This window comes from Pristis pectinata, chromosome 35 (genome assembly GCF_009764475.1).
Source record: "Pristis pectinata isolate sPriPec2 chromosome 35, sPriPec2.1.pri, whole genome shotgun sequence".
Classification (NCBI taxonomy): domain Eukaryota; kingdom Metazoa; phylum Chordata; class Chondrichthyes; order Rhinopristiformes; family Pristidae; genus Pristis; species Pristis pectinata.
In genome coordinates, this window is record NC_067439.1 from 14044641 (window position 1) to 14068444 (window position 23804).

General features: G+C 44.5%; 1 protein-coding gene across 4 annotated transcripts in view; it reads left to right on the forward strand.

Moving 5' to 3' along the window:
- The window catches only part of LOC127586224 (sodium/calcium exchanger 3-like), a 353793-nt gene that overhangs the window by 74876 nt on the left and 255113 nt on the right, over positions 1–23804 (forward strand). The window lies entirely within an intron of this gene.

The window sequence follows — 23804 nt, forward strand, 5'->3', positions numbered from 1 at the left end:
TTTTGTGTTGGTGGACTCTCAGCATGGGAGAAGATTTTCGGTAAGACCTAACACTGAATTATTTTCTGAATGTTTGTGAGGAAGTGGTATCATTTTTGTTGTTCTTATGTGAAGATGCAAAGACTTTGAAGTAAATGCGCAGGATTAAAGGTGAGCTGTTGTTACTGTGGTTACAACTGTGTTTTTATGTTCTCACAGCTTGTGATGATGTAGATTGGATGAATGAATCTTGCCACCAAGAATTGCCATTGTTTGTGGGTTTTGTGTTGGGATATAGTTCTCCTGGACATGCTTGTGGCAGAGATTGACTTGTGTAGATGCTCATTCATCATGCATTTCTGAATTACAGTGCAGCACTTCGCATTCCAGGATGTACTGCTTTGTACTTGCAAACCTGAACACTGAAGAGTTTACAAGACCAATGACATAGCACTTTGCAAATCTCTATTAATAAAGATATTCTTTGCCATCATCTCTCTATTGAAAGTAAAATTTTGTTTTCCACGTGTCTTGGAACTTGCATTTATATAGCACCATTCAGAAGCCATGTGATTCTGAGAAACTACTCCAGCTTCCTCCTAAATTTAATGCAAGTGTTGTTGCCATCAAGAATAGGTTATTTGTTGGATGCCATGAAATTTTAGCTTTCAGGCCAGGCAGTCCTTTGTCTGAAGTGGAAATGCTTTTATTAAAAGTCACTGTTTTTCAGGGCAGTGCAGAAGAAAAACAATTGCAAAAAAATGCAAAGGTATTTGTTGTTTAAAAAAGATTGTTAGCATTCTATAAATTTTGTATACTAGTTGGTTAACAAACAGATAATCCTGTTTATGGTTACCGTGTGGAGTTCTTACGTCTCTTATGTGTTGGGAGATGAACTACATTGTGAGGTTTCAGAAGCTTCTTCCCATTTTCTGCACCTTTTGAGGTCAGAGACTGCAGGATGTTTCAGAGTGAATGCTCCTGCTTTAGTTGGTGTCTGAAGAGAGAAGCAGTGTTTCTAAGAGAAGCAGTTTTTATCTCAGTCTGTTCCCAGAGAAACAAGCCGAATGTGTAGATTGGAGACACGAGACTGCAGATGCTGTAATCTGGAGCAAGGAACTGGAGGAACACAATGGGCGCCTGTGGAGGGAAGGGGAGAGTTGATGTTTCGGGTCAAGACCCTACATCAGCCCTGATCTCATCTCATTTCATTCACATTAACCGCTTCTTTAGGAAAGTTTTCTGGGGTGCCTCAGTATCTGCACTTGCAGTCTCCTCACGAGGTGAATATTATGCAGGTTTGCATGTTTCTTGAAATATGCAAACCAGTCTTGAATGTATCGGTCTTGCAGCCGATCTGTCACCCCCTCACATTCCTTTATGTCTTGCTGTAGTGATTCACCTTCTCCTTGATTGACATGGATGCTGTTGATTTTGATCGATTAGTCTCATACTCGACCCCCTTTCCACTTGCTCCAATACAACATCTCTGCCCTTTGTTACATGTGATGCACTTCCAGAGGTAACGTTCTGCAGCCAACTGTGACCAGTTTTCAATAACCACTTGTATCAATAGCCATTTATGTCAATAGGCCGTGGTTTGTTTCAGTAGGTACTTACGTTAATGATCTGTGAATCAACAGCAGTCTTTTTCAGTGCAGCTCCATTCTGGTGGCTCGCGAATGTCATTGCCACAGCGCTATGGGGGATTTCATTTGTCACTTATTACTAACATTGATATTATCTCTCTGCCCCCTAATATTTAGGGTTGTTCATGACAGTGAAAAACGCCTTGTAAGTAGAAGGCATGACCCTAAATAGTCAATTGCATTACAGCAAACATTTATTCATCGTAAATTGAGGATTTGCTGCAGTTATTTATCTAGTGCACATTACTGGATATCTCGCCTCTGAGCCTGCAGGTTGGAGGTTCAAACCCAACTCCAGAAGTCAAAGCACAAATCCAGGTTGCTTTGTTATTTATTTCTTGATTTTTATCTCGCAGTCCCTAGGTTACATGATCCCCACTTCTTGTTTCTGCAAGATTCCACCCTGTGCTAGGTTACAGGAGGGTGGGAAACACACACTGGCCATTTTGAGTGATGGGTTATTTTTATTATTCCATGAATCCTTTAATGTAAAAAAAAATCCCAAGGCACTGCACAAGAGGGAAGCCAAACAAAGTTTCACCCCTGGCTACATATGGACGTGTTACCCATATAACCAAAGGCTTCGTCAGAAGATGAGGCTTTAGCTAGTCTCTTAATTGTGTCATAGACTACTACAGCACAGAAACAGGCCCTTCGGCCCATCTAGTCCATGCCGCCTGATCTTCAGCCTAGTCCCATCTACCTGCACCCAGACCACGTCCCTCCAAACCCCTCCCATCCATGCACCTATCCAAACTTCTCTTAAATGATGCAATTGAACCTGCATCTACCACTTCCGCTGGCAGCTCGTTCCATACTCGCACCACCCTCTGAGTGAAGAAGTTTCTCCTCAGATTCCCCTTAAATATTTCACCTGTCACCCTAAGCTTATGTCCTCTAATTCTAGTCTCATCTAACCTTGTATGTATGCATGCATTCACCCTACCTATACGCCTCATAATTTTGTATAACTTTATAAGATCTCCCCTCATTCTCCTGCGCTCCAGGGAATAAAATCCTAACCTATTCAACCTTTCGCTGTAACTCAGGTCCTCAAGTCCCAGCAACATCCTTGTAAATTTTCTCTGCACTCTTTCAAGCTTGTTGATATCTTTCTTGTAGGTAGGTGACCAGAACTGCACACAATACTCTAAATCCGGCCTCACCTATGTCTTGTACAACTTCAACACGACATCCCAACTCCTGTACTCAATGTCCTGATTTATATGAAGGCCAAGGCCAAAGTGCCAGAAGCTCTCTTTATGACCTTATCTACCTGTGACGTCACTTTCAAGGAATTGTGGATTTGTATTTCCAGCTCCCTCTGTTTTACCACACACCTCAGAGCCCTACCATTCACTGTGTAAGTCTTACCCTGGTTTGTCCTCCCAAAGTGCATCACCTCACACTTGCCTGCATTAAATTCCATCTGCCATTTTTAAGACCATTTACCTAGCTGGTCAAGATCATGCTGCAAGCTCTCATAGCCTTCCTTGATGTCCATTGTGCCTAAATCTTGGTGATTTAGGCAACACCGATCCCTGCGGCACACCACTAGATGTAGGCCTCCAGTCAGAGAGACAACCATCTACTACCACTTTCTGGCTTCTCCTGCTAAGCCAATGTTGAATCCAATTGACTACTTCATCCTGAATGCCAAGCGACTTAACCTTCTGAACCAGCCTCCCATGCAGGACTTTGTCAAAGGCCTTGCTAAAGTCCATGTAGACAACGTCCACCACCTTTCCCTATCAACCTTGGTAACCTCCTCGAAAATCTCTATAAGATTGTTAATGTGGAAAAGAGGGGGAGAGAGACAGAGTGGGTGCTTGGAGGGTATTCCAGAGCTTGGTGGGCTGAAGGCCTTTTTCAATGCTGTATGACTCCATGACTTTAAGGCTCAGCTGCCACTGATAGAGCAGTGAAAGTGCCGAATGTGGGGCCAGAATTAGAAGAACACAGTGAGACTGCTTGCTGTCAGATCTACTTTGATAAAACGGAAGCTCCTTCTGCTTCACCATTTGATCACCTTCCCTTGCCCCCACAAGGCCCGGATCTCCTGCTGCTAGATTTTCCTGTTTATTGCACCAGTAAGTTTAATGGCTCACAAAGCAAATGCCGTCCTGTGGATAAACGCAGCAGTTCCATCTGGGCATTACGTGTCCCTTGGTCACCAACAAATCTGTTCTGCCTTTCCTGCTTTCCCAGATTTCTGTCCAAAATCAAACCTTTTTTTCTGGCATGGAGTGGTAAATCAAGTAATTTCTGATGCTTTTATTGTTGCCAGTAAAGGGTCAGTACAAAGAATAAATGTGGCAGCTGTTGTATTGAGGCTATGACTGGAAACTCTCGGAAATGGAACAAGTGGAAGGCTCCTGTACAGATTGTACCTGACCATATGTTTTCATCAATTGGCATGCACACAGCTTTCTCTGTCTGTCTTCCAGCATCACCTTTGATTGCGCTGCACTTGGCAATTCCTGTAGATTCAGGAGGATGGGATTTCCCAAGTTTGAAATTGCATCCCTGTCACGTGTACTTGAAAGCAAACATACATGTGCAGACACTTCTGAAGACACAGAGATGCACACATGTATCTTATATCTCGCTGACAACACAGGCGCACTTCAAGAATGTGTGCTTAGCCCACTGCTCTGCTCCCTACGCTCATGACTGTGTGGCTAAGCACAGCTGAAATGCCATCTATAAATTTGCAGGTGACACCACTGTTGTTGGTAAAATCTCAGCTGGCAATGAGGAGGCGTACAGGAATGAGATAGTTCAGCTGGTTGTGTGGTGTCGCAACAACAACCTCACACTCGACATCAGCAAGACTGAGGAATTGATTGCGGTCTTCAGGAAGGGGAAGTCGGGAGAACACACACCAGTCCTCACTGAGGGGTCAGCGGTGGAAGGGTGAGTGGCTTTAAGTTCCTGGGTGTCAACATCTCTGAGGAAATGTCCTGGGCCCAACATATTGATGCAATCACGAAGAAGGCACACCAGTGGCTCTACTTTGTTGGGAGTTTAAGGAGATTTTGTATGTCACTAAAGACTCTTGCTAATTTCTACAGATGTATGGTGGGGGGCATTCTGACTAGTTGCATCACAGCTTGGTATGGCAGCTGCAATGCACAGGATCGCAAGAGGCTACAGAGGGTTGTAGACAGCCAGCTCCATCGTGGGCACAGCCCTCCCCACCATCGAGGACATCTTCAAGAGGCGGTGCCTCAAGAAGGCGGCATCCATCATTTAGAACCCTCAGCATCCGGGACATGCCCTCTTCTTGTTACCACCATCAGGGAGGAGGTACAAGAGCCTGAAGACCCACACTCAATGATTCAGGAACAGCTTCCTCCCCTCCGCCATCAGATTTCTGAATGATCCATGAACACTACCTCATTATTCCTTTTTTTTTACACTATTTATTTGTAATTTATAGTAATTTTATGTCTTTGCACTGTACTGCTGCCACAAAGCAACACATTTCACGTCATATAAGATAGTGATAATCTGATTCTGGTTCTATGTAGACACCCACCTATACACCACTTCCATTTGAGTACCAACTTTAATGCAGTAAACTATTGCAGGGTGCTTCGTAGGAGAATTATAAAAGTAAGTTTGGTGCCATGTCATCTATTAAGAGAAGTAACATCAAGCTTGGTCAATGAGGTGGCCTCAAAGAGGACACAGGTGGTGAGGGTGGACTTAATGGTACTTGATGTGGGCTGATTGATTGGGAACTTGAAAGTAAGAATTTTTATATAGCTTCAGGGTGTGCATGGACTGTCAGTGATGTCATTTCCTGCAAATGGTGTTAGGTCTGATGCTCATTTGTTCGTTTAGTGGTGTCCCTTTCTAAAGGTGAAGATGAATGGCCTGATGTTGGACAATGTGCACCATGGTTGTGAACCTCGCTGCCCCCACTGGAATATCTCCCCACTGAACAGGCCACTCCTTGGCTACAAATGACAGTGGAGTGAAATACCTGGAGACTGCAGGTAGCCTGCTTCTGCTCCTGATTGGTACATGCACCTCTTTGCTGAATTCTGATGTCACTGACGAGGTGTGCATTTATTGGCATGTGTTCATATATAGGTAGGATTGGCATTGTTGGGTGGCGCAGTGGTGCAGCAGGTAGTGTTGCTGCCTGACAGCTCCACCGTCCTGGGTTCGATCCTGACCTCTGGTGCTGTCTGTGTGGAGATTGCACGTTCTCCCTGTGGCCATGTGGGTTTCCACCGGGTGCTCCGGTTTCCTCCCACATCCCAAAGGCACGCAGGTTGGAAGGTTAATTGGCCACTGTAACTTGCCCCTAGTGTGTAGTTGAGTGTGAGGAGAAGAAAGTGGGATTAGTGTAAATGGGTACGACGGTCAGCATGGACGATGGACCAAAGGGCCTGTTTCGGTGCTGTGTGACTCTGTGACTTGGGCAGCACAGTGGTTCTGCAGGTAGAGAGGTTGTCTCATAGCTCCAGCCTTTGTAAGGGAATGGTAGAATCTGGGGGCAGTTGATGGGACTGGAGGTGATAATAGGTTGCGGGGGAAAGGGATTGTTCTCCTTTGCAGTAAAATGATCTCCTTTGCAGTAAGGGAATTTGGTAATCCATAGTTCCCCCTCAGAGCTGAGAGAAGAATCAACTAAATGGGTTTTATAGCAATCTGGCAGACTCATGGTCACCATTATTGAGACTAGTAATTTATGCTGGTTTTATTGAGTTTACTTGAATTTAAAACTCTCCAGCATCAATGGTGGGATATGAACTCCTGCCTCAATCAATAGTCCATGCCTGTGGATATTAGACCACTAGTTATCACTGTGGCACAATGCCCGATACATCTCACCACAGCCATGTCTACAGATTTAGGGACTATATATATATCTATATATGTATCTATGTATATATAAAGCCATGGGAAATGGAATTCATGATCGGTTAAGGACGAAGTGACCATTATGGGCATTGATGCACCTTCCATGATTCATGAAATCATTCAGGATAGCTAAGCCTTGCAGTTCTGAGAGAGTCCAAAGACACCTCTTAATTTGCTTGTAGTTTAAGACATCCTAATTTCCATAGAGGCAAGTTTATTTGCAAATCCTTTCTGATTTAAGCACCTTCTGCTCTTTTGAAGGTGATTAGCAGCCGTTTCTTGGCTCCTGCTGACTGTACAATGGAATCAGAAAGATATTTTAATCAAAGCCAAACTGGCTCTAATTCAGAAAGATTGGTTATGTAGAGCCTACCAGCTCTTGTTCTGTGAGGTGCTGCTTGATTCTCAGGTCCCTCCCTACAGCCTTGTAAACATAACAGATTTTACAGAGTTCTTCCCTCTCAAGATGACAGCCATTCCTTTTTAGCACAGGATTCAGCGTAGACTCAGACCTCCATTTGGATTGCGGTGGACAGGTGCGGTAGTGGCTCAGTGTGGAATGATAACAGGACTACTGGCATTTACGCTAATCCCTTATCCTAACCCACACCATTCTGTCAACACATCCTCCTCTGCTTGCTAACCTAACTGGCTCTCAGTCCTGGAACACATCTATTGCAAAGTTCTTATTCTAGTTTTATAATTCCTTGTAACTTTGCCCTCTGCCTTTTTCTCTAGCCCTTTGGCCCATCCAGATCTCTGCACTCTTCCGATTCTGGCCCCTCGCACACCCAAGATTTTTAGTGGTCTACTACTGGTGACTGTATCTTCCAACAGAATCGTAGAGTTATACAGCAAGGAAACAGGTCCTTCGGTCCAACTAGTCCATGCCCACTGTATCTGAGCCAGTCCCATTTGCCTGCATTTGGCCCATATCCCTCTAAACCTTTCCTATCCATTTACCTGTCCAAATGTCTTTAAAACGTTGTAATTATACCCACCTCTACCACTTCTTCTGGCAGCTTGTTCCATGTACCCACCACACTGTGTGTTCAAAAGTTGCCCCTCAGGTCCCTTTTCAATCTTTCCCCTCTCACCTTACACCTATGCCCTCTAGTTTTGAACTCCTCCACCCTGGAAAAAAAGGCTGTGACTATTCACCTTGTCTATGTCCTTGATGATTTTATATACCTCTATAAAATCACCCCTTGGGCCCTGGGCTAAGAATTTCCTCTCCAGTCCTCTCATAGAGTTGCACAGCATGGAAACGGGCCCTTTGGTTGCTGACCATCGACCATCCACTCGCACTAATCCTGAACTAACCCATTTTATTCTGCCTCAGTTCCCCTCAGTTCTCCCCAAATTCTACCACTCACCTACACTCTAGGAGGCCAACTGACCTACCAGTTGACACCCCTTTGAGTTGTGGAGGAAACCAGAGCACCTGGAGGAAACCCCCGCGGTCACAGTGTGCAAGCTCCACACGGAGGTTGGGATTGAACCGGTTGCTGGAGCTGTGAGACAGCAGTGCAACAAATGGTGCCACAGTGCTGCCAGGACCTAACTACCTTGGACCCTTCTACCTTATTTAAGATGTTCCTTAACACTCTCCTCTTTCACCAAACCCTTCCAAGACTGCCAGTCCAAAACCAAAATACTGTAGGTGTTGGAAATCTTAAAACAAAATAGAAATGCTCATCAGGGCAGGCAGCATCTATGAAGAGAGAAGGAACAAAAAGCAGACTGCCTGAAGAGCTCTGTGGGTCAGGCAGCATCTATGGTTGAAGTTGATGTTTCAGTTGATGGTAGCGTAGCAGTTAGCATGATGCTATTACAACACAAGTAATTGGGGTTCAATTCCTGGTGCTGCCTGTAAGGAGTTTGTACGTTCTTCCCATGTCTGCGTGGGTTTCCTCCGGGTGCTCTGGTTTCCCCCCACATTCCAAAGATGTACGGGTAGGTTAACATGGGTTTAAATGGGCGGCGTAGACTTGTTGGACTGGAAGGGCCTGTTACCGTGCTGTAAATAAAGTTGAAGGTCAAGAACCTGCTTCAGGACTTGTTTCTATGAAGAGAGAAGCATAATGTTAAATGAATTGCTCATGTCTCCTCATGTGGTTCAGGGTGAAGTTTTTTGGTTGTGCGCCTGTGAGTGCTTTGTCGCATTTTACAATTTTAGTGGTGTTATATAAATGCAAGTTATAGTTGTTGCAATATTAGACAGCAGCTTTTCATACCCTCTGTAACTAATGGCTCCAGGATGCATGAAATAAATCTGGAGAACTGGCTCCTTATGATAGTTTTTAATAAGTCAGTGGCTTTTTATAGGGGTTGGTAAAGTGGGCACTGATAATCGGGAATGGTTATATTGGGCATCCACTGGTTTATTTTCCCACTTGGAATTGCTGCTTAAGCTGGATCCGAGAAGCATGGTCAGGTTATTGGTGGAAACACCTGAACAAGACCTTATATGGAACAAAACTTTTGGAAAGATATGTTGACCTTAAGGAGCATAGTGCAGATTTACCAGAAGTTTGCTAAAGCTCCAAACATTAGTTCAGGATTCAGTAGGTGTATATTCCTTAGAATATAAAAGATTAAGTAATGAATTTATTGAGAACTTCAGGCTATTATAAAATATTAATACTTTTCTTGCCGAAAGTGTATGACAAAACAACGTGATCTTAAAATCAGAACAAGGCCATAAAAGTTACGAAACATTTCACACAGAAAATGTTCTGTAGTTTGGAGTTCTCTGAGATCAATATATATCCTAGCTGAGACAGTTCAGGATATGGAGCTGAGGCTGGGATACAGAACAGTGTGATCTCACTGAACAGATTTGAGGGATTGAATGGCCTTCACTTTGCCCCAGTCACAAAGCTTTCGAACTGTCTGCCCGTGCCTGAATCTTTCCTCTGATAATGTTTGCCCCCCTATTATCACTCCGGTGTACAGCTACTGTTGTGACATTAAGTGATTTGCTTTCCTTTGTCCCTCCACTAGTCAGATTGACACACTCCACCACCTCGTGGGGCATCCCTCCACATTTGAATGTTTGCAGAGGTCATTGGAAGGGAGCCAAGCTGTTCAGGCTTTCTCCAGGACCCTTAACACCAGCGCAATGCTCACACCTAACACCTCAGAGAGTTGCGCGTGAAGAGATAGTGAGTTGTGAAAGATGTCTCATCACATTCTCTCAATTGACCTGAAGCCAGGCTCCTTCACTGGCAGCGGTCAAGGTCACATTTACTTTTGGATCATTTCAGGCTTCCACTAGTAGCAACAATACAGGCCAGCAAACCACTCAGAGATGTGTGATGCCAAGTGACTGATGTCTTGTTCTGCTTGAGTTGGTAATTTCATCTCTTTCCACATGGAAAACCAGCAACAGTATACAAGTGCTCCAGAATCACAGAAAGGCAGGATTTCAGAAAGCATGATGTGGGGCGTGGGGGGTGGTGTGGTGGTGTTGTCAGCTGTGGCTCATTCTTTGCATTCTTGCTCCTGCATCAGTGGCAGTGTGGGTTCAAGCCCCATCCAGAGGCAGCAGCACCAAATCAAGACTGGTGTTTTGATGCATTGCTGATGGAGTGCTGAGTTGTTGGAGATAGATTCGCATTAGGTTATTGGCGTATACACCAGGTTGCAATGAAATTACTTGCTTGCATGAAGCTCACAGAGTAAATGTAATAATAAATACGGCAACGAGTGCAAAACGGCAGAATAGTGCAAAGATCGTAGTGCAGTCTGAAGTAGTGCAAAAAGAAATGCTGAAGTGACAATAATGGGATAACTGCTGTCTTTGTGACAGATCTCAAAAGTCAAAGAACCTGCAGATGCTGGAAATCTAAAATAAAAACAGAAAATGCTGGAGGTACTCAGCAGGTCAGGCTGCATCTGTGGGAAGAGAAACAGTTAATGTTTCAGCTGGAAGACCTTGCATCAGTCGAGGGGTCTTCAACCTGAACTGTTTACTTCTCACAGATGTGAAGAGATCTCCCTGTCTCAGTCATCAGCCAGCAGTTAAAATCACTCAGATTATCTGTCATTATCACATTGCTGTTCCTGGCTCTCCCACTGTTTCTGCAGAGTTCTTGCTTCCTGCAGTACAACAGCGACTGCATGTCACAAGGACTTCACTGAGTTTAAACCTCAGGTGGCACTCCCTACCATGGCTCTTGAGGCACCAGGGTGCAGCCTTGCCCTGAGCTTCACCGACCAGCTCATCAACCATGCCCTGCTGTCTTATGGTAGACCCGTGGGACGACGCAGAGTCCTTGCCGAAAGTTAAGCTCCCATTTTTACACTAACCCTATCTTCACCCACTTTATTATTCTTCCCACATTCCTCTATGATTCCCATTAACTCCCCCCGCTCCCACCCTCCCCACACCAGGGTTGTACCCCTCACCTCCTCACCTACACACCAGGGGCAACTTACAGCGGTCATTTAGGTTACCAACCCGCACATCTTTGGGACGTGGGAAGAAACTGGAGCCAACACAGTCACGGAGAGAACGTGCAAACTCCACACAGACAGTGCCGGACGTCAGGATTGAACTCGGGTCGCTGGAGCTTATGAGGTCACGGCTCTACCGGCTGCGCCACTCTGCCACCAAACCCATGGACTGTTGTAACGTTCTACCCTCGGCATCGTTCTCTGGTATCGCTCTGTTGCAGGGTGAGGCAATAGGATGTCAATACATGGAATTGTTACAGCATAAAAAGGCCAATCACCCCATCAAGCCCATGCTGGCAATCCAGCTAGTTCCATTCTTCTGCCTTCCTCACAGAGCCCTGCAGCTTGGAGATGCATGCTAGAAATCTGGAGCAACACACAAAATGTTGGAGGAACTCGGCGGGTCAGGCAGCATCTGTGGAGGGAAATGGAAGTTGACATTTTGGATCGAGACTCTTCACCTGGGTAGTCCATTTCCCTCTATAGATGCTGCCTGACCCACTGAGTTCCTCCAGCATTTTGTGTGTTGAGCCCTGCAAATTCTTTCTTTTTCAGCTGCCTTAAGAATGCTAGAGTTGAATCTGCCTTCACCACTCCCACAGGCTATACGTTCCGCACCTGATCCACTGGCTCCATCTCGACAAAATACAGAGCTTTCATCTCATTCTTTGACTCACACAACGCTGGATTTTTTTCAGCGCTTACGGTCTGAGAATTCTCATCATTTTCATTCCTACCTGCCCTTCTAAACTTCACAAAGTCTTCCAATTATGTGTTTTTTTAAGTGACTGTGATCTCATTTGGCCTGAAGTTGCCTTGGCACTTTCCCTTGTATAAATGCATGAACTTTGGGAGGAGAAGGGGAATTCTGTTGTCTCTTTGGACTAAGAACCCTGGAAGACTAACGCCGGTTCTTGTTGCTGCCGAGTGGGACGGAGGGAGGAACTGGTAGAGACATAAGAAACTGACGTTGGAATCTGGAGCAAAAAATGAGCTGCCGGAGGAACTCGGCGGGTCAGGCAGCATCTGCGGGGGGGGAAATGGACAGTCGACGTTTTGGGTCGACACCTTTCCCCTCGACTGAAAGAGTGGAGGGGAGGGGTGGGGCAAGACCCGGCAGGCGGTAGGTAGATACAGGCGAGGAAGGGTGGTAGGCAGTTGGAGGAGGGGAGGGTGGAGATAGCGACAGAGGCTGAGAGGTGGGAGGTGGAAGCGACAGAGGGCTGCGGATGGTGGAATCTGATAGGAGAGGGAGGTGGAGCCTGGGACCAAGGGAGGGAGGTGGGGAGGGGGAGCAATGGGGGGGGAGGGGTCCCAGTGGGAGGAGTGTGTGGGTGTTGGGTAGGTGGGGGGAGGGGAAAGAAAGTGTAAATGATTAGGTGTTGCATATGTGTGTTTCTGTTACACCCCAGCATCCCGGTCTCAGTGATGTTGAATATGATTGAAGGATGATTGGTCTGGTTTCCTTAACAATCCTTGTGGTGTCATTGAACACTTCCTGGCATTACGTAGAGTTCTTGGGGTGTGGAAGTTCTGCTACTTCCCTTTAAGCAGCTTGTACTGGACAATCAAGGGCTTCTAGGGCTTCCTGTTCTCAGGGCCCTAGTGACACTCCATTTTTTTGCCCAACAGAGGTGCAGAGTGTCTTCCTTGTTGCTACTGTTCTTCAGCCTGCTGCACCCTACCACACTGCTGGGAGCTGTAAGTGTGAGGTTATTCTAACCCTTCGAGTCCCTTTCTATCAATAGTAGGACTCAAAACTGGCCAGCAATGCTAAAGGGCCCTGGGACGAAATAAGGGAAGTTTCCTGGGGGCTGGTGTTAGAAACACCCCTGCTGCTGAGCGGCCCAGGGGGAAGGTAACAAGGTCTCATGGCTGCGGCTATTTCTACGTCTGGGTATGTGAGAAAGGATAGATTACAGGGAAGTAAGTGGGGGAATGGAATTGTTCTGAGGGCTAGCAAAAGACTCAATGGGCTGAGTGGTCTCCTTCTATATTGTATGAGAATCTGAAGCATCATTTTGTTCAATCCATGAGAGATGAAGTCACTTGGCTTGTCCATGAGGCCAATTGACGAGCTGCCATTGATAAGCCTCCACCGCCTTCTCTTGGCCCACTACCAACCTGTGTCATCCATTTTCTCTTACTGCAGACGCTCCCCTTGGTCATGCCTCCTCCTTCTCTGCAACTTAAAACATGCTTATTTTCTAAATGTTCCTAGTTCTGACGAAAGGTCGTTGATCTGAGGCATTAACTCTGTATCACAGACGCTGCCTGACTTGCTGAGTACTTCGTGCGTCTTCTGTTTTTCTTCTTATCTCCTCCAGCTTTTTTTGCCATTCGACGAGATCATGACCGATCTGTGACTTCACTCCAAAACACCTTTGACACATTCACACTCTCCAAATAAGTTCAAGGTGCTGCTTAGTGTCCCTTTTCATTCAGACTGTGAATTGGTATTGGTATTGGTTTATTATTGTCACTTGTACTGAGGTACAGTGAAAAACTTGTCTTACAAACCGATCGTACAGGTCAATTCATTACACAGTGCAGTTACATTGAGTTAGTACAGAGTGCATTGAGGTAGTACAGGTAAAAACAATAACAGTACAGAGTAAAGTGTCACAGCTACAGAGAAAGTGCAGTGCAATAAAGTGCGAGGTCACAACAAGGTAGATCGTGAGGTCTTAGTCCATCTCATCGTATAAGGGAACCGTTCAATAGTCTTATCACAGTGGGGTAGAAGCTGTCCATAAGTCTGGTGGTACGTGCCCTCAGGCTCCTGTATCTTCTAGTTTGGCTGCAGAGGGTCTTACAGAGAAACAAAACAAAATGGAAAAACAGGCGCAGGAGTCGGCCATTCGGCCCTACAGGCCTGCTCTGCCATTCAACATGATCATGGCTGATCATCCAAATTCAGTTCCCTGTTCCACTTCCTCTCCATATCTCTTGATCCCTTCAGCCCTTCTAGAAAAATATCCAACTCGTCCTTGGATGTATTTAATGATTTGGCTTCAACAACTTTCTGTGGTAGAGACTTCTCCAGGTTCAGCACTCTCTGAGAGGAGAAATTTCTCCTCATCTCGGTCTTAAATGATTTGCCCCTCATCCTTAGACTGTGACCTCTAGTCCTGGACTCACTGCCATCGGGAACATCCTTCCTGCGTCTCATCTATTCAGTCCTGTTAGAATTTTGTAGGTCCCTTTTCAGTCCTTTAAACTCCAGCGACTATCAGCCTAATGGGCCCCATCTCTTTTCATACACCACTCCTGTCATCCCAGGGATCAGTCTGCGGAACAATTGCTGATTTCCCTCCTTGGCCAGAATATCCTGAGATAAGGAGTTGAATTTTCATTAGCTACCCTCCAATCCATTGGAAGTGCACACTATACTCACCGAGGTCCTGTGTGATCATCCCTGCTGCTATACTCGAATCCTCTCACTATGAAGACGTATCCAATTTGACTACCTTCAGCGACTGGTCAATAGGATGCCCAGGTCACATTGCACCTCTGCCTTTCCCGATCTATTACTGTTCAGGTAATCTGTCTTCCTGTTATTGCCACCAAAGTGAATCACCTCACATTTATCCACATGAAACTGCATCTGCCATGAATCTGCCCACTCCCACAACCTGTTCAAGTCAACCTGGAGCTGCTCTACATCCTCCTCAAGGTTCACCCACCAACCCAGCTTTGTGTTGTCTGCAAACTGAGATATTACAATTATTTCCCTTCATCCAAATCAGTAACATATACCATTAATAGCTGGGGTCCCAGGACTGATCCCTGTGGTCCCTCACTAGTCACTGCCTGTCACTCCAATAAGATCTGTTTATTCCTATTCTTTGTTTTCTGTTGGCCAATCAGTCTTCTACTCTTATCTTCCCTAATCCCAATTTTGCATGCTAATCCCTTACATGGAACCTTATTGGAAGCTTGTTGAAAATCCAAAGACACCATAGCTACTGATTTCCTCCTCATCTGTTCTGCTAGTTACATATTTGTTGAGCATGACTTCCTTATCATGAATCGATGTTGACTTCATCCGATCCTGTTATTCTTCTCCAAGTGTCTTCTATCACATCTTCTACTATGGACACAAGCATATTCCCCACCACTGATGTCAGGCTAACTGGTTTATAACTTCCTGTTTTGTCTCTCCTTCCTTTTTTAAACTATTGAATTTTCATTAGCTACCCTCCAATCCATTGGAACTGTTCCAGAGGCTAAAGATTGCAGAAAATGCCCACCTACGCATCCACTATTTCTATGACCACTTCCTTAAGCACTCTGCCATGCAGACTGCCAGGCCTTGGGGATTTATCGGTCTTTAATCCTTCAATTAATGTAACACCATTTCCCTGCTAATACTGATTTCATTTAGTTTCTCCCTCTGACTGGACCCTGTGTTCCCCAACATTGCTGGGAGTTTATTTGTATCCTCCTTTGTGAAGGTAGTACCAAAGTATGAATTTAAATGCTCTGCCATTTCTTTGTTCCCATTATAAATTCCCCCATTACTGACTGTAGGAGACCTTCATTCATCTTCACAAATCTTTTCCTCTTCACATCTCTTTAGATTTCAGTCCGTTGGATCCTATTTTTATGATATATATCTACCGAACCATTTGTTAAATAAATCTATTATTCTGATGATTCTTCTTAAAATTATTACCATCAACAATCCTCTGTTGAGAAAGGTATTTTCAGGAAAATGCCCTAGATTTATATTTTTTAATCTTAAAGCTCCTCTCCTATCCTGACCTCCTATATCTCAGACAGCCTTGCGTGCTTACTCATTTATTTCAATCAATTATTCTGTGCATCTCCAAAGTCCTCTGACTGAGCCTGAGAGTTACAACTTTTGTAAATGATTCTCTGAACTGATTAGTGGGTCAGTCCTATTTTTCACATTTATATCTTCCCCATACCTCCAGGCCTTTTGTGATTATAGCTTGACCTGGTTGACAAACACCTCAAATCTCTTTTTTATTTGGTATGTTCTATGTGACTTAGGATTTTTATTTTTACTTCCAGCCTGTCTTGAAATACATTTCCCATTGATTATCGTAATAGCAAAAAATCTGGCAGTGCTCAACAAGTTGGACAGCATGTATGGACGGAAAGTTAGTGTTTCAGGTCAATCACTTGTTATCCTAAATTCCACAGATCCTGCAGAATACACTGGAATTGAAATTGGTTCATTATTGTCACTTGTACCAAGGTACAGTGAAAAACTTGTCTTGCATACCTATCGTACAGATCAATTAATTACATGGTGCATTGAGATAGTCCAAGGTAAAACAATACAGAATGCAGAATAAAGTGTAACAGCTACAGAGAAAGTGCAGTGCAGGCAGACAATAAGGTGCAAGGTCATATCGAGGTAGATTGTGAGGTCAAGAGTCCATCTTACCATTCTAGGGAACCCTTTCAATAGTCTTATAACAGCGGGACAGAAGCTGTCCTTGAGCCTGGTGGTACGTGCTTTCAGGTTTTTGTATCTTCTTGCGGTCATGGGCAGAGCAGTTGCCATACCAAGCTGTGATGCATACATAGTGTACAATACATAAGGTATTTTCTGTTTCAGATTTCCAGCATCCACACCATTTTGCTTTTGTAAAAACCCAATCAATTTGCCTTATATCTTTCAATACTTTGTGCTGAGACCACAGGTAACTTATCTTTGCCTATTTATACTTAAAGGACCTTTGAGCTCTTCTGGGTCTGTATAAATCTCATCCTTCCTTACAATTGGTCTAAAATAGACTCTGGGTAACTAACTAATTGTCACCCATTTTGGACCTAATCATAGTCAAAGCTACCTATTTCCATGCCTTCATTCTACATTCACGTCTTGTACTTGATATGTCCTGGCCCCAGTTTGTAAAGGAATGACTTGTTGCTTAAGGCATTACATGTATTCCGACCCACTTGTCTTCTCCTTATCAATGGGCCTGACAACTGCCTCAAGAAAGAAGTCTCCAAAGCTGGTCAAGCAAGGTTTCAGCCATTCTATTGGTAACCAGGCTGTTATTTATTAGGATGGTTTCTTAACTGGCGATAGTCCAAGATTGCACTGCAGCAATTAAAATGCTATTTTAACTTCCATAAGATAGAAATGATTGTGAATAAATCATTTGTAAGCAGCCATAAAACTAAAGGTGATAGTAATATGCTAAAGTCGTCAATTCTGGATAGAACGAATGCAGTATACAAAGCTGGGTGGCATGGATATTGAGAGAAATTTATCAAACACAGGGTGAAGACTCAATGATTCATCTTCAACTTTAAAAGTAATATTTTTGCATGTGTAAAAATGTGCACTGACTCATCAGAACTAGAAGGTGGTAGGGAAATTTGATGTGTAAATGAATGGGCTGTGTTCCATTGTTGGGAATAATCACGGCTCTATTTACTTACGCACAAAGCAGGTCTATTTTGGTGGCTCATTGAGATAGATAATGACTGTATCTGAGGATGGGTTTTTATCGAATCGGAACACGGTGACACTTCGGAATGAGCAGCAGTGACAGCACCCTCGAACTCACCAGTGCCCTGTACTTGAGATGTCAAGTGTAACCCACCCCACCTCCCCAACATTCAAGGAATAAGTGGGAGCCCAATATCAGGAACGTAGGTTTGTATCTGTCACTGCCCTCTAGGCACAGTACTCTGAATGTCCGTGATTTCCTGACATACAACACCACAAACACAGCTCCCCACACCTACGTCATAGAGTCGAACAGCACAGAAACAAGCCATTTGGCCCACCACAGCCATGCCGACCATTGTACTTATCTGTACTAATCCCATTTACCCTCATTTGGACCGTAGTTTTCTATACCATGGCGATTCAAATGCTTGTCGAGTGCGTTCCAGATTCCAACCACTTTCTGCGTGAATAAATTCCCCCTCAAATCCCCTCTAAACCTTATACTTCTCACCTTATACTTAAGCCCTCTTGTCCTGGACATCCTCACCATGGAGGAAAAGGATTCTTACCGTCTACCCTATCCATGTTCTTTCAGCCATCCCGTGAATCCTTTGGGCTTTCCTCCTGATCTCAGGGCATAGGACAGACGTTTGTGTGTTGGTGTTGACAGATTTTTAATTGTCGGCTTATTCCGAATGTCAGTTCTCGCTCCAAGATCTGTTGCAGAGTGCCAGGAATAGATCCTGAAGGCAGACAAATTATGTGTGAGCCAGAGATGGCACCAGGAGCGAAAGAAGTTTGCCTGTTTCTGATGCAAAGTTATTCCGCATTGAGACACACTGTGCCCTTGGATCTCGCACTGTGGAAATGTGTTGATATTGGCATCAATCTTTGGAGCTGTGTCAGCGCAAAGCAGAAACAATCTTTTTACAATTAAGGGAACATTGAAGGAGTGAGATATTCTTATTCACAGGAGCATTTGTTCAGACAGCATCCTACTCTGAAATCCATTTGAGAGGAAAACCCTTGGTGTCAGGCCTTGCTAAGGAGGCACTCTTCTCCTGTAATCTCCTCCTGTTAGAGGTATGGGCACTAAGTTAGAGAATCATAGTCATACAGTATGGAAACAGGCCCTTCAGCCCAATGAGTCCGTGCTGACTATCAAGCACCCATTTACACTAATCCCGCATTAATCCCATTTTATTCTGCCCATATTACCATCAGGTTTTTCCCAATTTTTGCTCTCCATCTGCACACTGGAGGGTAATTTATAGTGGCCAATTAACCTATTGACCCGTGCGTCTTTGGGATGTGGGAGGAAACCAGAGCACCCGGGGGTACCACACAGTCACGCGGAGAAAGTACAAACTCCACGCAGACAGCACCAGAGGTCGGGTTTGAACCCAGGTCGCTAAGCTGTGAGGCAGCGGCTCTGCTACCTGCGTCACCGTGCAGCTCTTTAATGAAGTACGTCTTCTCACATCAAGGGGTGAAGTAAGTGGACAGGTGACTTGAAACTCAGGAATTATTAGTGAGGTGCCTGAGTTGGAGAAAGAGAATGTGCAAAACAATGGGATTAAGGTTAAACACAGCCCATACAGAAGTGGTGACCTGAATGGCCAGCCCCCCCCCCCCCTCCGCTTTGATTGGAGAAAATGCAATGCCATTGAAGGATGACATCTAACCAGGATGCTAGGTTACAAGATGCTAAGGTGAGGGAGAAAGTGTATAGAAACGAATCCATTGAGGATGGCAAGAATGACAGGCAGGTGATAAGTCAGGATAATTTACTGAATAATAGAAGTACAACAAATCCGGATGTTAGGATACAGAATGTTAGGATCGGGGATGAGGATGTTCGGATACCGAATGTTAGGATAGGGGATGAGGTCTACACGAACATGTCTAAGATAGTAGGTAGCGAAGATAGTAAGAAGGATGGACAGGTAGAAAGTCAGGATAATCTGCTGATCAATAGAGGTACAATAAAATCAATAGCAGATACCAGTCTAAACATACTATATTTAAATGCACGTAGCATCAGGAATAAAGTAGATGACCTAGTGGCACAACTACAGGTTAATAAATATGACATCGTTGCAATCACTGAGTCGTGGCTTCATGATGGATGTGATTGGGAACTGAATGTCAAGGGGTATACAGTATATAGGAAGGATAGGAGGGTAGGCAGAGGGGGAGGTGTGGCCATGATGGTTAGTAGCGATATAAAATCAATAGAAAGGAAGGACATTGGGTCAGAGGAGGTGGAATCCTTATGGGTGGAGCTGAGAAATAGCAAGGGTAAAAGAACAATAATAGCAGTCATATATAGGCCCCCGAACAGCAGTCAGGAAGTGGACCATAAGTTGCAGATTGAGATAGAAAAAGCATGTCAGAGTGACAATGTGAAGATAATTATGGGGGATTTTAACATGAAGGTGGACTGGGAAATGCAGCAAGGCGGTAGTACTCAGGAGAGTGAGTTTGTGGAATGTCTAAGGGATGTTTTTCTGGAGCAACTTATTGAGGAGCCCACCAGGGGATCGGCTGTTTTGGATTGGGTGCTGTGTAGTGAACCCGAGGTGATTAGGGAACTAAAGGTAAAGGAACCACTGGGAACAAGTGATCACAATATGATTGAGTTTAGTTTCAAGTTTGAGAAGGAGAAGCTGATAACTGGTGTATCGATATTTCAGTGGAATAAGGGAAATTACAAAGGTATGAGAGATGAGTTGGCCCAAATTGATTGGAGGAGTAAGTTAGCTGGAGGGACGGCAGAGGAAAAATGGAAGAAATTTCTACAGGAAATAAGGACAATGCAGGACAGATATATTCCAAGAAAAAAGAAGGTTTTGAATGGAAAAAAGGCACAGATGTGGATAACGAGGGAGGTGAAGGATAAAATAAAAGCAAAAGGGGCGGCGTACAAAGTAGCAAAAATTAGTGGGAAAACAGAAGATTGGAACGATTTTAAAAATCTGCAGAGAGAAACTAAGAAGGTCATTAGGAAAGCAAAGATGAGTTACGAAAGGAAGCTGGTGGACAACATTCGGAAGGATTCTAAGAGTTTTTTTAAATACATAAGGAATAAAAGAGAGACACGGGTTGACATAGGACCAATTGATAACGGTGCAGGAGGTATTATAATGGATGATAGTGAGATGGCAAGGGAATTGAATGAATATTTTGCATCGGTCTTCACCGTGGAGGACATAAGCAATGTGCCCATTAGTCAGGAGTCTCACGAATTGGAGCTGAGTTCAATTGAGATTAATAGGGAGAAGGTGCTTGGAAAACTAAAGGGGCTTAAGGCTGATAAGTCTCCCGGACCGGATGAGGTGCATCCCCGGGTTCTGAAGGAGGTGGCTGTGGAGATAGCGGAGGCGTTGGCGATTATTTTTCAGGAATCGATAGATTCTGGCATGGTTCCGGAGGACTGGAGGGTAGCGAATGTAGTTCCGTTATATAAGAAAGGTGGGAGGCAGCACAAAGGCAATTACAGACCTATTAGTCTGACGTCAGTGGTGGGAAAATTATTGGAGTCTATCCTCAAGGAGGAGGTTACCGAATACCTAGAGGCGCAAGGCAAGATAGGACCTAGTCAACATGGTTTTGTGAAGGGGAGGTCCTGTCTGACCAACCTATTGGAGTTTTTTGAAGAAATCACAGGTAGGGTGGATAAGGGAGAGGCGGTAGATGTTGTGTATTTAGACTTTCAAAAGGCCTTTGATAAGGTGCCTCACAAGAGACTGATTAATAAGATGAGAGGTCATGGAATTATGGGCAGGGTAGCAAAATGGGTGGAGAATTGGCTGGTTGGCAGGAAGCAAAGGGTGGAAATAAAAGGATCTCGTTCTGGTTGGTTACCGGTTACTAGTGGTGTGCCGCAAGGGTCGGTGTTGGGGCCTCTCCTTTTTACCTTGTACATCAATGATTTGGATGATGGAATAAATGGTTGTGTGGCTAAGTTTGCGGATGACACCAAGATAAGTGGAGGAGTAGGGAGCATAGAGGAAATAGAAAGAATGCAGAGGGACCTAGACAGTTTAGGAGAATGGGCAAGAAAATGGCAGATGAGATTCAATGTTGAGAAATGTGCAGTTGTACACTTTGGAAGTAGAAATAAGTGGGTAGATTATTATCTAGAAGGAGAGAAGATTGATAGTGCGGTAGTACAAAGGGACTTGGGGGTACTTATACAAGATACCTTAAAAGTTAACCACCAGGTTGGATCGGTGGTTAAGAAAGCGAATGCTATGTTGGCATTCATCTCGAGAGGTATAGTGTATAAAAGTAAGGAAGTGTTGATGAGGCTCTACGGGGCGCTAGTGAGGCCTCATTTGGAATACTGTGCGCAGTTTTGGGCCCCGCATCTTAGGAAGGATGTGCTGACGTTGGAGAGGGTTCAGAGGAGATTTACGAGAATGATTCCAGGAATGAAAGGGCTTAAGTACGATGAGCGTTTGTCGGCTCTTGGACTGTACTCGCTGGAGTACAGAAGGATGAGAGGGGACCTCGTAGCGACATTTAAAATGTTGACAGGTAAGGATAGAGTAGATGTGGCTAGGCTGTTTCCCTTGGTGGGCGTGTCCAGGACCAGAGGGCACAATCTTAGAATTAGAGGGTACAGTTTCAAGACAGAGATGAGGAGAAGTTTCTTTACCCAGAGGGTGGTGAAATTGTGGAACTCCTTGCCACGCACAGCAGTGGAGGCCAGATCAGTGGGGGTGTTCAAGGAGGAGATAGACAGATATCTAAATAGTCAGGGTATCAAGGGATATGGGGATAAGGCTGGCAAATGGGATTAGAATAGTTTTTTTTTTCTCTCTCTTTTTTTCCCACCCCATTTCTTTTTCCCTTTTCCTTGGAGCAGACTCGATGGGCCGAATGGCCTGCTTCTGCTCCCTTATCTTGTGATCTTGTGATCTTGTGACAGGGGGACAAAACATGTTTAAAATTGGAAATGCTGGGAATACTCTGAAGGCCAGGCAGCACCCATAGTGAGAGAGACAAGAGTTAATCTTTCAGGTTGATAACCTTTCGTCATCTGTTCTGACAAGTGCCATTGACCTGAAAAGTTATCTCTCCACACACTCTGCCTGACCTGGTGAATATTTCAAACATTTTCAGTTTTAATTTCAGATTTCCAGCATCAGTTTCTTTTTTATTTTCAAGCACTTGAAACTGTCTGAGGGAGCACAAAGTTCTTTTTTAGTTCTAGCTATTTTGCAGCTTGAACAATGTATCATATGAACGGCCACCAGTTTTGAACATAACATTGAACTGGCTGACAGCATGCGATCTTTAAACTGAAGTGTGTGTATAATGGTGCGGGACAAAGCTTCGCTTGTCTGGTGTCTCACAAACACAGATGTCTGTTTTAGAAGTTTTGCTGCCAAGCTGTTCTTCGACCTGACGGCAGTTGGGTTGAGATGTCCTTTACCCTTTCTAAGACCATCTCTTGGATGCATGACAACTGGCATTCAATTACAAAGGGAAACACATCATTCTAAGCTGTCCAGTGATCCTCTAACTCTTGTCCCACATTAGTAGATCATCGGTCTTGTATTACTAGAATTCTCCTGTCTTACCTTGCTATAATTCTCCTCCCTGTTTCCCTTCACATAGGAGCAGTATTAGGCCATCCTGCCCTTTGAGCCTGTTCTACCATTCATTGGATCGTGGTTAATTGGTATTCAGTCCAATTTTCCTGCCATTATTCCATATCCCTTGATACTTTCACATTAAAGTACATATCGCAGATGTCTCCTTAACCAGGAGTCATGGTCTTTCAGAGGAGGGAGTTCCAGGTTGGATGGGAATTTCTTCTTGTCGGTGCTCCAGGACTGGCCAGCTCTTGCTTGAAGATAAAGCCAGAAAATACTGGGAACACTCAGCAGGTCAGTCAGCATCTGTGGAAAGAGAAACAGAGTTGACGTCCCAGGTCAAAGATCCTTTGTCAGAACTGGGAAAGAGGGAAAACAAGTTACGATTAAGTTGCAGAGACGGGGGGGGAAGGACGGATAGGACAAAAGGAAAGATCTCCAATATGGTGAGTTCAGGGTTGTCGTGGGGTTGGAGAATCCAATGCTGGGTTCAGAACGCTCTGATCTGGCAAGGCGGAATCTGAGGTACTGTTCCTTAAGTCTGCATTGGCCTTGTTAGAATAGTGCAATTCTAATTTTAAGATTGTGCCAATTGTTCTGACTTCCTATCATTTCCTCTTGATGTCCCCAGCTGAAACACTTGAACCATCTCACTTAGATCAACCCTCGACCTCCCAAGGTCAAGGAGGTGGGATGGACACTCTCAGTGGCCTGATGGCGAGAATTCCTCTGGGAGTGAGTGAGTTGTGTCCTGGCACCAGATCAGTTGGAGTATAGAAACAATGTCGGTTT